Source organism: Anabrus simplex, chromosome 5 (assembly GCF_040414725.1).
Source record: "Anabrus simplex isolate iqAnaSimp1 chromosome 5, ASM4041472v1, whole genome shotgun sequence".
NCBI lineage: Eukaryota > Metazoa > Arthropoda > Insecta > Orthoptera > Tettigoniidae > Anabrus > Anabrus simplex.
Genome location: NC_090269.1, coordinates 46,772,106 through 46,785,336, shown reverse-complemented (window position 1 = coordinate 46,785,336; position 13,231 = coordinate 46,772,106).

Sequence of the window (13,231 nt, the reverse complement as noted above, 5' to 3'; positions counted from 1 at the left end):
GAGCCACTCAGCGCAGCACTTTTCAAATTTGACCATCTTAGTATCATGCCCCCGTCACTTAATGCACGTATATCAGGGTTATCATTCATGAAAATATCATGTTTAATGACTCTTAAATCGTTTAATGTTAAAGAAGTATTAATTTTCGGAATATTTTCCTTAGTCATATAAATTTTGAAAATACAGAGATTTTGGGGGTTAAAATTGAAAAAACTTTGTCAAAATCTAATTTGCGTTTAATACTGAAATTACTGTGAATGTCATCGAATTCCTTGATCCTGTCATCTTCTTCCTCAGCTTTCTTTCTTTCTTTCTTTCTTCCTTTCTTTCTTCTTCTTACCGTTTTTCAATTTCTTCTTGTCTTTGAATATGAGTTTTGCTCCATGTTGGAAGATTTTTAGATAGATAGACAGGCACATTTTCAAACTTAGGAATAGCGTCCTTTGAGAGTTTTAAATGATAAGGTTTTACAGTTAAAATATATACTACTCATCAGATCTTTTAACAGAATCCTCCCTATTACGAAACGTTCGTCGACGTGTTTTATGCACACAACTGAGCTTGCTGAAGGGACGAATTCGGTTCGATGCTTGGCTATGATCCACTTTTGTTTCCGAAACAAGTCAGTAGGAAATTTAAACACAGAAATATTAGGCTGTTTTGAACTATTGTTGATTCTACAACCTGGCATACAAAACGACGAGGGCATAATTCACAATGTTCACATACGTTTAAATCATTCAACACAATCGGTAGCCTCACTGCTGCGAGGTTCAGATCAGCCTACAAGTCACTGGCGAGAAGTGAAGCAGCCGGCGACTTGTGTGACGTAGTGCCCGAAGTGGAGAGGGAGCCTTATAGCCTGTCTATCTAGTAATCAGGGGTTCTCAAAGGCTGTGCCGCGGCACACCAGTGTGTCGTGAAATTGTTGGACTGTGCCGAGAAAAAAATGCTTGTGTTTTCAGTATTTTACTAATACTGTTTATTATTATCATTAATAATAATAATAATAATAATAATAATAATAATAATAATAATAATAATAATAATAATAATAATAATAATAATAATAATAATAATAATAAACGTATGGCCTCAGCTACCGTGTGCAGACATTTCAATTTGACGCCATCTGGCTGTCTGCTCGTCAATTTCGACGTTCCGTTTTACTCTAGGCCCGCTAGATGGCAGACCGAGTAAACCGAAACTCTCTTGGGCGTCTATGGCTGAGATTTAATGAATTTTGTCGGGTAAACACCAAATGTGTCACCAGAGATCTTTTACATGCCGACATCGTACGACATGGAGTGTCGAATGGACTTTTTTCCGCCCTTCAAAAATCCGACTACCTCTGCCGGGTTTGAACCCGCTATCTTGGGATCCGGAAGCCAACACTCTACCACTGATCCACATAGGCAGCTTAATACTGTTTATTAATATCACAGAACGGCGTAATCCTACATGCAGTAAGAATTTTTAAAAAATCCTTTTCAATAATACTACACTATTGTTGCAGTTTAATGGGAAATGAGGGCTTGTTTACTTTTGTACAACTGTTCGATGCGAGGAGGAATCGCAGAAAATCACACCTGTAATTCTTGGTCTACAGAAAGAAGTCACTCGCCTTTCTTACCTTTAAAGGAGATCAGTACCGAAAATCACTGTTCGCACAGATATGTTGTTGGAAACAAATATAGCATGCTCTGATACCATTGAGAACTCTCTTTTCACCGAAAACCAGAACAGAAGTAGTGTTTTTCCCCTAAATTTCAGCTTCAAAGTTCGATCGACTTGAAGTTCAGCCAATTCTTCTGCCTCTTCTAATGGTAGATGTTTTATGTCCTAAGCAGTAACGGCAAAGGGATTTTGAACCCATTCGCATTCGTTCACGTTGAGGGAAGGAAAATATTCTTGTACTTTATTCCCCAAAACAGAAAGATGTTCTAAAATCAGACTGGAACAGATGTCGGTATCAGCTGTGAGAGGAAACATTTGAAGATCACTTCTTCAACTTTTGACTCCAACAGTTGAATTTTTCTTAAGAGCCCTTTCAGCTTGTCAGTTGATTTAAGAATATTCTCTTTCCTTCCCTGCATACTGACACTGAGATTATTCAAATGTCCAAATATATCACCGAGATATGCAACTTTCTAACATCAAGTTTTGTGCCAATGAGGTCAGCAAACTCAAGATTTTCTGTGACAAATATTTGTAACAACTCATTTCTAAGTTCATAAAATCTGGAAAGTACACTTCCTTTGGACAACCAGCGAATTAAGGTGTAATAATAATTTCGTGTGACTATATCTAGCCGAGTGCAGCCCTTGTAAGGCAGACCCTCCGATGAGGGTGGGTGGCATCTGCCATGTGTAGGTAACTGCGTGTTATTGTGGTGGAGGATAGTGTTAAGTGCGATGTGTGAGTTGCAGGAATGTTGGAGACAACACAAACACCCAACCCCCGGGCCATTGGAATTAACCAATTAAGGTTAAAATCCCCAACCCGGCCGGGAATCGAACCCGGGACCCTCTGAACCGAAGGCCAGTACGCTGACCATTCAGCCAACGAGTCGGACAATTAAGGTGTGATGGACCAGAGTTTCACGAACAGCTCTTGCTTCCTGACTCATCACTTTGAGAAGTCTATATTTTAGAGCTCTACTTTCAATGTAATTAAACATTTCAACAACTGAGCTCATTACGTTCCTTAGACCTGAAGGAATGGTTTTGACATCAAAGCTTCCCGATTTAAAAACAATGTGTGGATCCAATATGCAGAAAATCTTGCTTCAAACTTGAAGTAAAACCTTTCATTTGACCAGTCATTGCTGGGGCTCCATCAGTACACACTGAAATTCAATTGTTTCAACTCAGTCCATTTTCTTCCAATGCCGCTGTCGTATAATTATATACAGTATATGCCTGATCCTGCTGACGTCATAAGTAATTCTTTGCAGGATAGGAACTGTTCAGTAGGTGATTCTTCGTTTAAAAATTTTTTGTAGCTCATTAATTGATATTTTTAAGGTCCGTTGATTCGTACAATTGAAGTACAAATTTGTTCCACTATATAATTTTTCCACTAGTTGTTTTTAATGTCAGCCGACATCAGCAATTCTCTTTTGACAAAGGTACTTTGGATATCTCCCTCTCGGCAGACTCTCCTAACATGGATTTATCTATTTCTTTACAAGCAGGTAAAATCAAAGTTTCTGATGCTGTATGTGACTGCATATTCCTGGCAATTATTTTTGCTATTTTATAGATAGCTACTAGCGCTTTTTCTAAAGTAAGGTAAGGTAAGGTAAGGGTTATTCTGCCCAAAGGCAGGTCCGAACCTCCGCAGAGGTGCTCCTGAGCCGGAGTTTACGTGCGGTAGGGTGGCCAGTTCCTTTCCGCTCCTCCATTCCCTTACCCCCCACCAACAGCACGTGGCAACCCATCCATCTCCTGACCACGCCCAATGTTGCTTAACTTCGGCTACGGCCGTTGGCTTTTCTGAAGTGGTGATTATTTTATTCATTGCCTTGCCTTCTTTAATTTGAGAAGAGAGTAAACGACTTATATTAGATTTATCTTTATTTTCAAAGTGATTGTGTTTCGTTTTCAAGTGTCTCTTTAGTTCGCTTGAAACCATACATTCATTGCTTAATTTTTCGCCACATAAAACACACTCACGAAATTCACGATTTCCAGATTCAGTAAATGTAAATCCGAACTTAGCCTAAATAAGAATCCTGATACCTGCGCACTGCACCGGACGATGAACTGCTTTGTTGCGGAAGTAGCTTCTCATTGACACTTGATCCGGGTGATTCACTTATTCTATTTTCACTTTGATGTTCTTCACTGATTTTTTTCTATTTGCTTTACGTCGCACCGACACAGATAGAGTTTAATCGTTGGCTTCTCCATATTACAACACAATATCTGTATATTTACTTCAGTTTTATAATAACACCAAATATTGCGACTTATTCTGCAGTCAGTTGCACTAACTTGTGTACTACATTAAAAAACCTCTCCGTTTCCAATTGAAGTACTGAATTAATTGAAGGGGAGCGTTGGTTGGTTTATATATGCTCCACTAGGGTTCGGGGTAGTCGACATACTGTATTTCTCTACTAACGTTCCGGTGGTTCGCGTACCCTTCGCGAGTGTTCCGATTCTTTCGGAACTGTTCTGTAGCGTTCAAAATTCCTCTAACGCAGGCATAGTTATTGTACGTTGGGCTTTGCCGCTATATTCAGCATAGCGAAACAGTGTGCCGCGAATGAAAAAAGTTTGAGAACCCCTGATCTAATTGGCCTTGCTCTTACCCGGAATCCCCGGCTTCCATGAGAAATGTTTACCTGGCTCTGAGGGCTGGCAATCAATCAATCAATCAATCAATCAATCAATCAATCAATCAATCAATCAATCAATCAATCAATCAATCAATCAATCAATCAATCAATCAATCAATCAATCAATCAATCAATCAATCAATCAATCAATCAATCAATCAATCAATCAATCAATCAATCAATCAATCAATCAATCAATCAATCAATCAATCAATCAATCAATCAATCAATCAATCAATCAATCAATCAATCAATCAATCAATCAATCAATCAATCAATCAATCAATCAATCAATCAATCAATCAATCAATCAATCAATCAATCAATCAATCAATCAATCAATCAATCAATCAATCAATCAATCAATCAATCAATCAATCAATCAATCAATCAATCAATCAATCAATCAATCAATCAATCAATCAATCAATCAATCAATCAATCAATCAATCAATCAATCAATCAATCAATCAATCAATCAATCAATCAATCAATCAATCAATCAATCAATCAATCAATCCATAGGAAAGGAAAAGTAGCAGCTGTCGTATGAATGAAGTTACAGTCCCGGCATTTAGCTGGTAGACATATGGAAGGAAAACTGCAGAAAATCATCTTCAACGCTGCCATCGGTAAGGTTCAGTCCACCATCTACTGAATATAATCTTAGAACTGCACGACCCGTACTACATAGCCAACTCATGCAAGCTTGTGGCTGTTGATGTGATCAGAACCTTGAGATATACGAGAAATTTAAACCACAGCGACCAGACTTTTCATTTCAAAACATCCATATGCACTGATCGGAATTCGAAGCGCAATCAACTTTTTGGCTCTCACGGCCCGGACAAAGATACTAACTCCAATAAACTTGTTACATTTTATTTCCTCCACAGTTGAATTAATTACTATTACACCCAATGAAGTACCTCGTTCTACCATTTCAGCTGTAATAACACCCACTCATTGAGAAATGTCTCACCTAGGTCATTCAGCGTATTACTGTCCTTGACCTAAACCTATTAAATGGATTACAGCCCCCGTTGGCTTATTGGGCATCTGGCCAACAGTGGTGGAAGTGATTGGTGTTCAAAGCTCTTCAACAATTCATTTGCTCTAACAAATGACGCGGTCTATACATGTGTAGCAGGACACAAATTGATATGTCCTAGGAAATTACCCTGTAGATTAGTTAAGGAACTTAGACTCTTGTAAATATACTTAAGTGTAATTAATCTCAATCTGTATTAAATATGGAACTCCTACAAGAAATATAATTTAAATTATATGTTAGAATCCATTCATTTTAAATAAATAAATAAATAAATAAATAAATAAATAAATAAATAAATAAATAAATAAATAAATAAATAAATAAATAAATAAATAAATAAATAAATAAATAAATAAATAAATAAATAAATAAATATTTTATTTATTATATCATTTATTTATTGTGATTCTGACAGGTAAAGACCCAACAATAAGAAACACAAGCGATAAATACATAATACGATACTATACTATATTAATACTATTGCATTTCAAACATTAAACATTTCATAGATCATTTTCAAATTTAAATAAACTCATTAAAATACTAAAGTTAAAACATTCTACACTAATAATTTCCAAGCATCAACTAGTTACATTAAAAAGCTAGGACACAACTATCAAAGACAAACATGAAGTGTGATTTACGTAATGCTATACAAACAATTCATTTAAATATTGGACATAGGTTTCATGTTCGTGGATACTCCGAATAATAAGTTTAATGAAGGAAGAAGGTCATCGAAATGCATCGAGTACATCGTTGTTATCTAAATATTAAACAATTACATTTTCAGTGTTAGAAATTCTAGTATTGTTTCCACTCAATTGTCTTGCAAAGATAAAGAATAAAATACGTTAGTGTGCTTCAAAATATATCCACATTGAAAGTTACTGAGTATTCATTACAGTTAATTACTGGAGAATGCTCGTAGTTCTTGTTTTTGGGCAATGGAAGATAGCCAGTCAGCTTTTGACGTGTTGTAGCGGGAGGGACACGAATGTTGAATTGTGAGAATGAATATGGACTATTTATGCAGAATTATTGAATAGTTTCAAAGTAAAAATGCTTTATAATCTAGCGAATTTAGTAATTTGTCATTTATATATTAAAAGAGTTTACTAAAAACAGTTCATTCTATTTCTTTACAAGCAAGTAAAATCAAAGTTTCTGATGCTGTATGTGACTGCATATTCCTGGCAATTATTTTTGCTATTTTGTAGATAGTTAATAGCGCTTTTTCTGAAGTGGTGATTATTTTATTCATTGCCTTGCATTCTACTGGACCGATTTGCTTAATATTTATAATTCTCTCTGGAATTACCTGCCTGTGAATGATCAGACGTTGATAGATCTCTAAGTTCAGTCAACTTCGAGTAAATCATAAAGTCAAATCATTAAATGATCAGTCCAATAATTGCACGTGAAGGCTGCATAAATAATTTTCAAATTTAAATAAACTCATTAAAATACTGAAGTTAAAACATTCTACACATATAATTTCCAAACATCAACTGAAGTTACATTACAACACCAACCCGCGATGCATTCTGTACTTAACGGGTTACTAAGCAACTAATACTTTAATTAATATTCTGATGTATATTATTTTCATCTTTACAATGTCATTGCATGCAGCCATTACTACCTGTCAAGCCAGTGAGTGTACACTTCCTCTGATCACGGAAGAATATTATTCCCTACTAGATACTCTTTGATTCTCTAACTTACCCCACCTTCCAAATATATTCAACAGATGGCAGAGCGTTCTTAATAACTTACCAAGGTCAGTATAGGAAGGTCTGGTCACGCTACTACAATCCTTTGCGGTGACGGTCATATTGGGTCTTAAGCATCGTTATGATGCGGGCGGGCCCGATGTGATAATATGAAATATATTTGCATTTTTAAAGGTCATGGGATACTGCGCTACACCAAATTGTCAGAATTAGTCAACTGGCGGGATTATAGTGTTTCGCTTTCCACTGATAAGGAATGGTGAGCTCAGTGGATACGGTAAAAAATTACAGGCGTGTTAAATGGCAACCCACTTATAATTCCGTCTTGTTCGAGGTTAGTAAGTTATTACAATGGAATTATTCCTGAAGAATCACATGTTTATATGAACAATTTTTGTATTTGTAGGTTCCATTATGTGTTTTCTTCTGATATCATTTAGATGAATCGCAATTTGAATAGAAGAGTGTAGATGGACGGTAACACTCAACTGGAATTCGATCCCAAAAATGTTTCTAATCCACCCAAGTACACTGACTGACAGAGCAAATGCAACACCAAGAAAGAGTGGTCAGAACTTTATGCCAATTGTAGGGTAGACTGACGTCACTGAGGTATGCTCATGATGTGAAATGCGCCGCTGTGCTGCGCACGTAGCGAACGATAAATGGGACACGGCGTTGGCGAATGGCCCACTTCGTACCGTGATTTCTCAGCCGACAGTCATTGTAGAACGTGTTGTCGTGTGCCACAGGACACGCGTATAGCTAAGAATGCCAGGCCGCCGTCAACGGAGGCATTTCCAGCAGACAGACGACTTTACGAGGGGTATGGTGATCGGGCTGAGAAGGGCAGGTTGGTCGCTTCGTCAAATCGCAGCCGATACCCATAGGGATGTGTCCACGGTGCAGCGCCTGTGGTGAAGATGGTTGGCGCAGGGACATGTGGCACGTGCGAGGGGTCCAGGCGCAGCCCGAGTGACGTCAGCACGCGAGGATCGGCGCATCCGCCGCCAAGCGGTGGCAGCCCCGCACGCCACCTCAACCGCCATTCTTCAGCATGTGCAAGACACCCTGGCTGTTCCAATATCGACCAGAACAATTTCCCGTCGATTGGTTGAAGGAGGCCTGCACTCCCGGCGTCCGCTCAGAAGACTACCATTGACTCCACAGCATAGACGTGCACGCCTGGCATGGTGCCGGGCTAGAGCGACTTGGATGAGAGAATGGCGGAACGTCGTGTTCTCCGATGAGTCACGCTTCTGTTCTGTCAGTGATAGTCACCGCAGACGAGTGTGGCGTCGGCGTGGAGAAAGGTCAAATCCGGCAGTAACTGTGGAGCGCCCTACCGCTAGACAACGCGGCATCATGGTTTGGGGCGCTATTGCGTATGATTCCACGTCACCTCTAGTGCGTATTCAAGGCACGTTAAATGCCCACCGCTACGTGCAGCATGTACTGCGGCCGGTGGCACTCCCGTACCTTCAGGGGCTGCCCAATGCTCTGTTTCAGCAGGATAATGCCCGCCCACACACTGCTCGCATCTCCCAACAGGCTCTACGAGGTGTACAGATGCTTCCGTGGCCAGCGTACTCTCCGGATCTCTCACCAATCGAACACGTGTGGGATCTCATTGGACGCCGTTTGCAAACTCTGCCCCAGCCTCGTACGGACGACCAACTGTGGCAAATGGTTGACAGAGAATGGAGAACCATCCCTCAGGACACCATCCGCACTCTTATTGACTCTGTACCTCGACGTGTTTCTGCGTGCATCGCCGCTCGCGGTGGTCCTACATCCTACTGAGTCGATGCCGTGCGCATTGTGTAACCTGCATATCGGTTTGAAATAAACATCAATTATTCGTCCGTGCCGACTCTGTTTCTTCCCCAACTTTCATCCCTTTCGAACCACTCCTTCTTGGTGTTGCATTTGCTCTGTCAGTCAGTGTATTTAAAATGTTATAGGAAATTTTCCCAACAAAGATGAGTTTTAAAAGAAGCAGCAAATGTAATAGGAACTGTATAATAATATTATTATTCGTATTTTCCTTTTTACGAGTTAACTACACAAGGGAGGTCGTTTAGAAAAAAAAAATGAAGTATGGAGCCTGGCACAAGTAAGCTAAGTGACAGAAAAGAAGCCAGGACTCAGTTACGGGTCCCGTAGTCGCCAATCCGGGCTTCATAGTTAAGAGACCCTTGGGGCCTCTTTTAGTCACATCTTACGACAGGCAAGGGGATAGCGTGGGTGTTATTCTACCACCTCCACCCAGGGGAACGGGTAAAGATTATGAAAGGCTATACAAACAGGTTCGCAATTATATACCGCAAGTGTTACACCACTCCTACAACATTGATACATGTGATTCGAATTATAACTGTAGTCCAATATTCACATAATGCCTAAGTATTCTTCTTCTTTTTATTACAATATGGTTGACGTCGCACCGACACAGACAGGTCTTATGGTGACGATGGGATAGGTGAGGGTTAGGAGTGGGAAGGAAACTACCGTGGCCTCGTAATTAAGGAACAGCCCCAGAATTTACCTGGTGTGAACAATAGGGAAACCACGGAAAACCATCTTCAGTGTTGCCAACAGTAGAGTTCGAACCCACTATCTCTCGAATGCAAGTTGATAGCTACGTGACCGAAACCGCACAGCGACTTGCTCGGTCTTCTTCTTCTTCTTCTTTTGATGTTGATGATGATGATGATAATTAGTATTACCTTAATTTGTTTGCCAAAAGCTAACTGAAGTCTGTAGCCCTACAAATTATTATCACCGGTTTTCAAATGATGTTGACATAAACATAATACAGATGTCGGGTTTGAACCATTTTGTGGGGACAGTAGAATACATCCAGGGTAGCCCCTTCCTGACGCAAGAGCCGACTAGAGGGGGCCCCAGAGACTCTTAACTTGATAGCGTGGGTTGTCGACCACGGGGCCATTAGCTGAGTTTTGGCTTTCTTTCTACTTACTTGTGCCAGGCTCCTCACTTTTCTATCGTATCCGACCTTCCTTGGTCAACTCTTGTTCTTTTCCGACCCCGACGGTATTAGAGCAGTGGAAGATTTGGGAGTCTTTCATTTCCACGAACTTCGTGGCCTTTGTCTTTCTTTGGCCAATATCACAATTTTTCGAAGTGTCGGATCGTTTCAAAATTCCTCCTCTGATTAGTGTTAAAACTGGATGGTTGCCGAATAGTACTTCCTCTTAAAACAATAATCACTACTACCACTTTATACTACTCAGCTACATGTGTTATCCATAAACTAGTACCCAGTAGCTAAGAACAGCACTCTTGTTATAGGCTATATGAGAACAGTATTTTTGCCTCAGAACCCAAAGAATTTACCACATCAATGTATAAAATCAGCGTGCGGTCAATATTCGGGAGGTAGTTTGTTTGAACCTAACTGTCGGCAGACCTGAAAATGGTTTTCTGTGGTTTTCCATTTTCACTCCAGGTAAATGTTGGGGCTGTACCTTAATTAAGGCCACGGCCGCTTCCTTTCCACTCCTAGCCTTTTCCTGTTCCATCGTTGCTATAAAACCTATCTATGTCGATGCGACGTAAAGCAACTAAAAAAAAAAAAAAAAAAGAACCAGCGAACATAATTTAATGCACTCAACTCAAGAGGCATTCAGTGTTTGTCAACATGCTGAAGTAACCTTTTAGAAACGCAATACCCGTTACTGCTTTCTTAATAAAGGAATGCTCAAGGAAAATTACTACAACTGTGTTTAAATACATTTAAGTTCAATCTTTCATCTATTCATGATATAATAGAGGTGCTGTACAGATTTCTATATTTCTGTGAATGAGATTACGTTTTTTTCTTGCTAGTGACTTTACGTCGCACCGACATAGATAGGACTTATGGTGACGATGGGATAGGAAAGAGCTAGGAGTGGGAAGGAAGCGACCGTGGCCTTAATTAAGGTACAGCCCCAGCATTTGCCTGGTGTGAAAATGGGAAACCATGGAAAACCATTTTCAGGTCTGCCGACAGTGAGGTTCAAACCCACTATCTGCAAACTCACAGCTGCGCAACCCTAACCGCACGACCAACTCGCCCGGTATTTCGTATTTTGACAGACGACATTGATTAGAAACACGGCAAGATCAAGTAATAAAGAAGTGAAAGAGTAGGCCTATACATGAGCTTTTCTCCTGATTCTTGTTTCTCAAAAAATGAATTTTAGGTTCTATTAATTATCTTCCTATTCAAATAGCTGTGAATCCATTTATGTCATTTACGTGTTGTACAGTTATATATATATATGAACAAGAGATACCCAGTAAAATTCTGCATGAGAAATAGTTTTCGTTTCTTTTTGTTCAATATTTGATGCCTAAATCCTCTAAATTCGAATACACTTGCCTTTGGTAACGTTCACTTACGAAAACCCAATATGGTGGCTCCACAAGTAGCATTCGTGACTTGACCTCCCTAGACAGACCTTGTAACTTACATGCTGCCAAAAGAAAAAAAAAGCTGCGTACAAACAAACCCCTCGTGCGGTTAGGGTCGCGCAGCTGTGAGCTTTGCATCCTGGAGATGGTGAGTTCGAACCCCACTATCGGCAGCCCTGAAGATGGCTTTCCGTGGTTTCCCATTTTCACACCAGGCAAATGCTGGGGCTGTACTTTAATTAAGGCCACGGCCACTTCCTTCCCACTCCTAGCTCTTTCCTATCCCATCGTCACCATAAGTCCTATCTATGTCGGTGCGACGTAAAGTCACTAGCAAGAAAAAAACGTAATCTCATTCACAGAAATATAGAAATCTGTACAGCACCTCTATTATATCATGAATAGATGAAAGATTGAACTTAAATGTATTTAAACACAGTTGTAGTAATTTTCCTTGAGCATTCCTTTATTAAGAAAGCAGTAACGGGTATTGCGTTTCTAAAAGGTTACTTCAGCATGTTGACAAACACTGAATGCCTCTTGAGTTGAGTGCATTAAATTATGTTCGCTGGTTCTTTTTTTTTTTTTTTTTTTAGTTGCTTTACGTCGCATCGACATAGATAGGTTTTATAGCAACGATGGAACAGGAAAAGGCTAGGAGTCGCCATAAAGACCTATCTGTGACAGTGCGACGTAAAACAAATAGCAAAAAGACCTCATCATGACATACGCCTTAGACATTATGTGGGAACACCTATCGAAGGATAACCTAGCTACACTAGAAAGAGTGAAGGTCATGCATCTTAAAAATGTCTTCTGTCTTTAAAAAGCCACTCCTTCGAGACTAACCTACGAGCTTACAAGACAACGATTCTGTTTAGAGGAAACAGTGATTAAAAATACCACTGCCTTCGACGACACAACACCAAGCTTTACATCAATAAATGCAGGATAAGAAAGCGAAAATATGGATAGGTTTTCAACAAACAGACGGCATGATAACGTACGAATGGACTGTGATCTGCGGCATATCATAACGCGCTTCTTATTAGATGTTCATAAAATCATCGAAAGGTCAGGCGAGACAATATGACTACAACGGGCATATCAGGACGAGTTTACCTGACGTATTTATAACGAATGCTCAAATAGGACCACTAAGGTTTATCCGGTTGTAAGAAAACCAAAAAAAACCGATGACAGCGAATTAATGAGACGTATTAGGCGTGAAGAGGAGTGAGGAATTGTCATTGCTTTCTTCATTGGGCCAGAAGTGCTATTGCAACGCGACTGAGTCGCAGCTTTCGTAACATCGGGATGCAATCGGCAGCTTCCACACTGCTAAATGAGAAGTTACATTTTACTGTACCGAGCGATTTGGTTGTGCGGTTAGGGTCGCGTAGCTGTCGCCTGCTTGCTCAAAATGCCCTGCGTTATCATTTACACAGAGTGATCAGACACAACGCGAATCCGTTATATCAGACGTCGTCACGTAGTTGCTCTAGGGAGCCGGTGTTACTTGCTCCGCTCGGGATGGGTGTTTGTCACGTGACAAGAGAGCAGAAGTCAGGCGGGTTGCATACCGTGGCCGCACTGTGCTTGCGCCACTGGCCTTCAGTACATACTACGTCATGCACTTCCCCTACTTGCTCGCTAAGCTGCTCTCGTTCC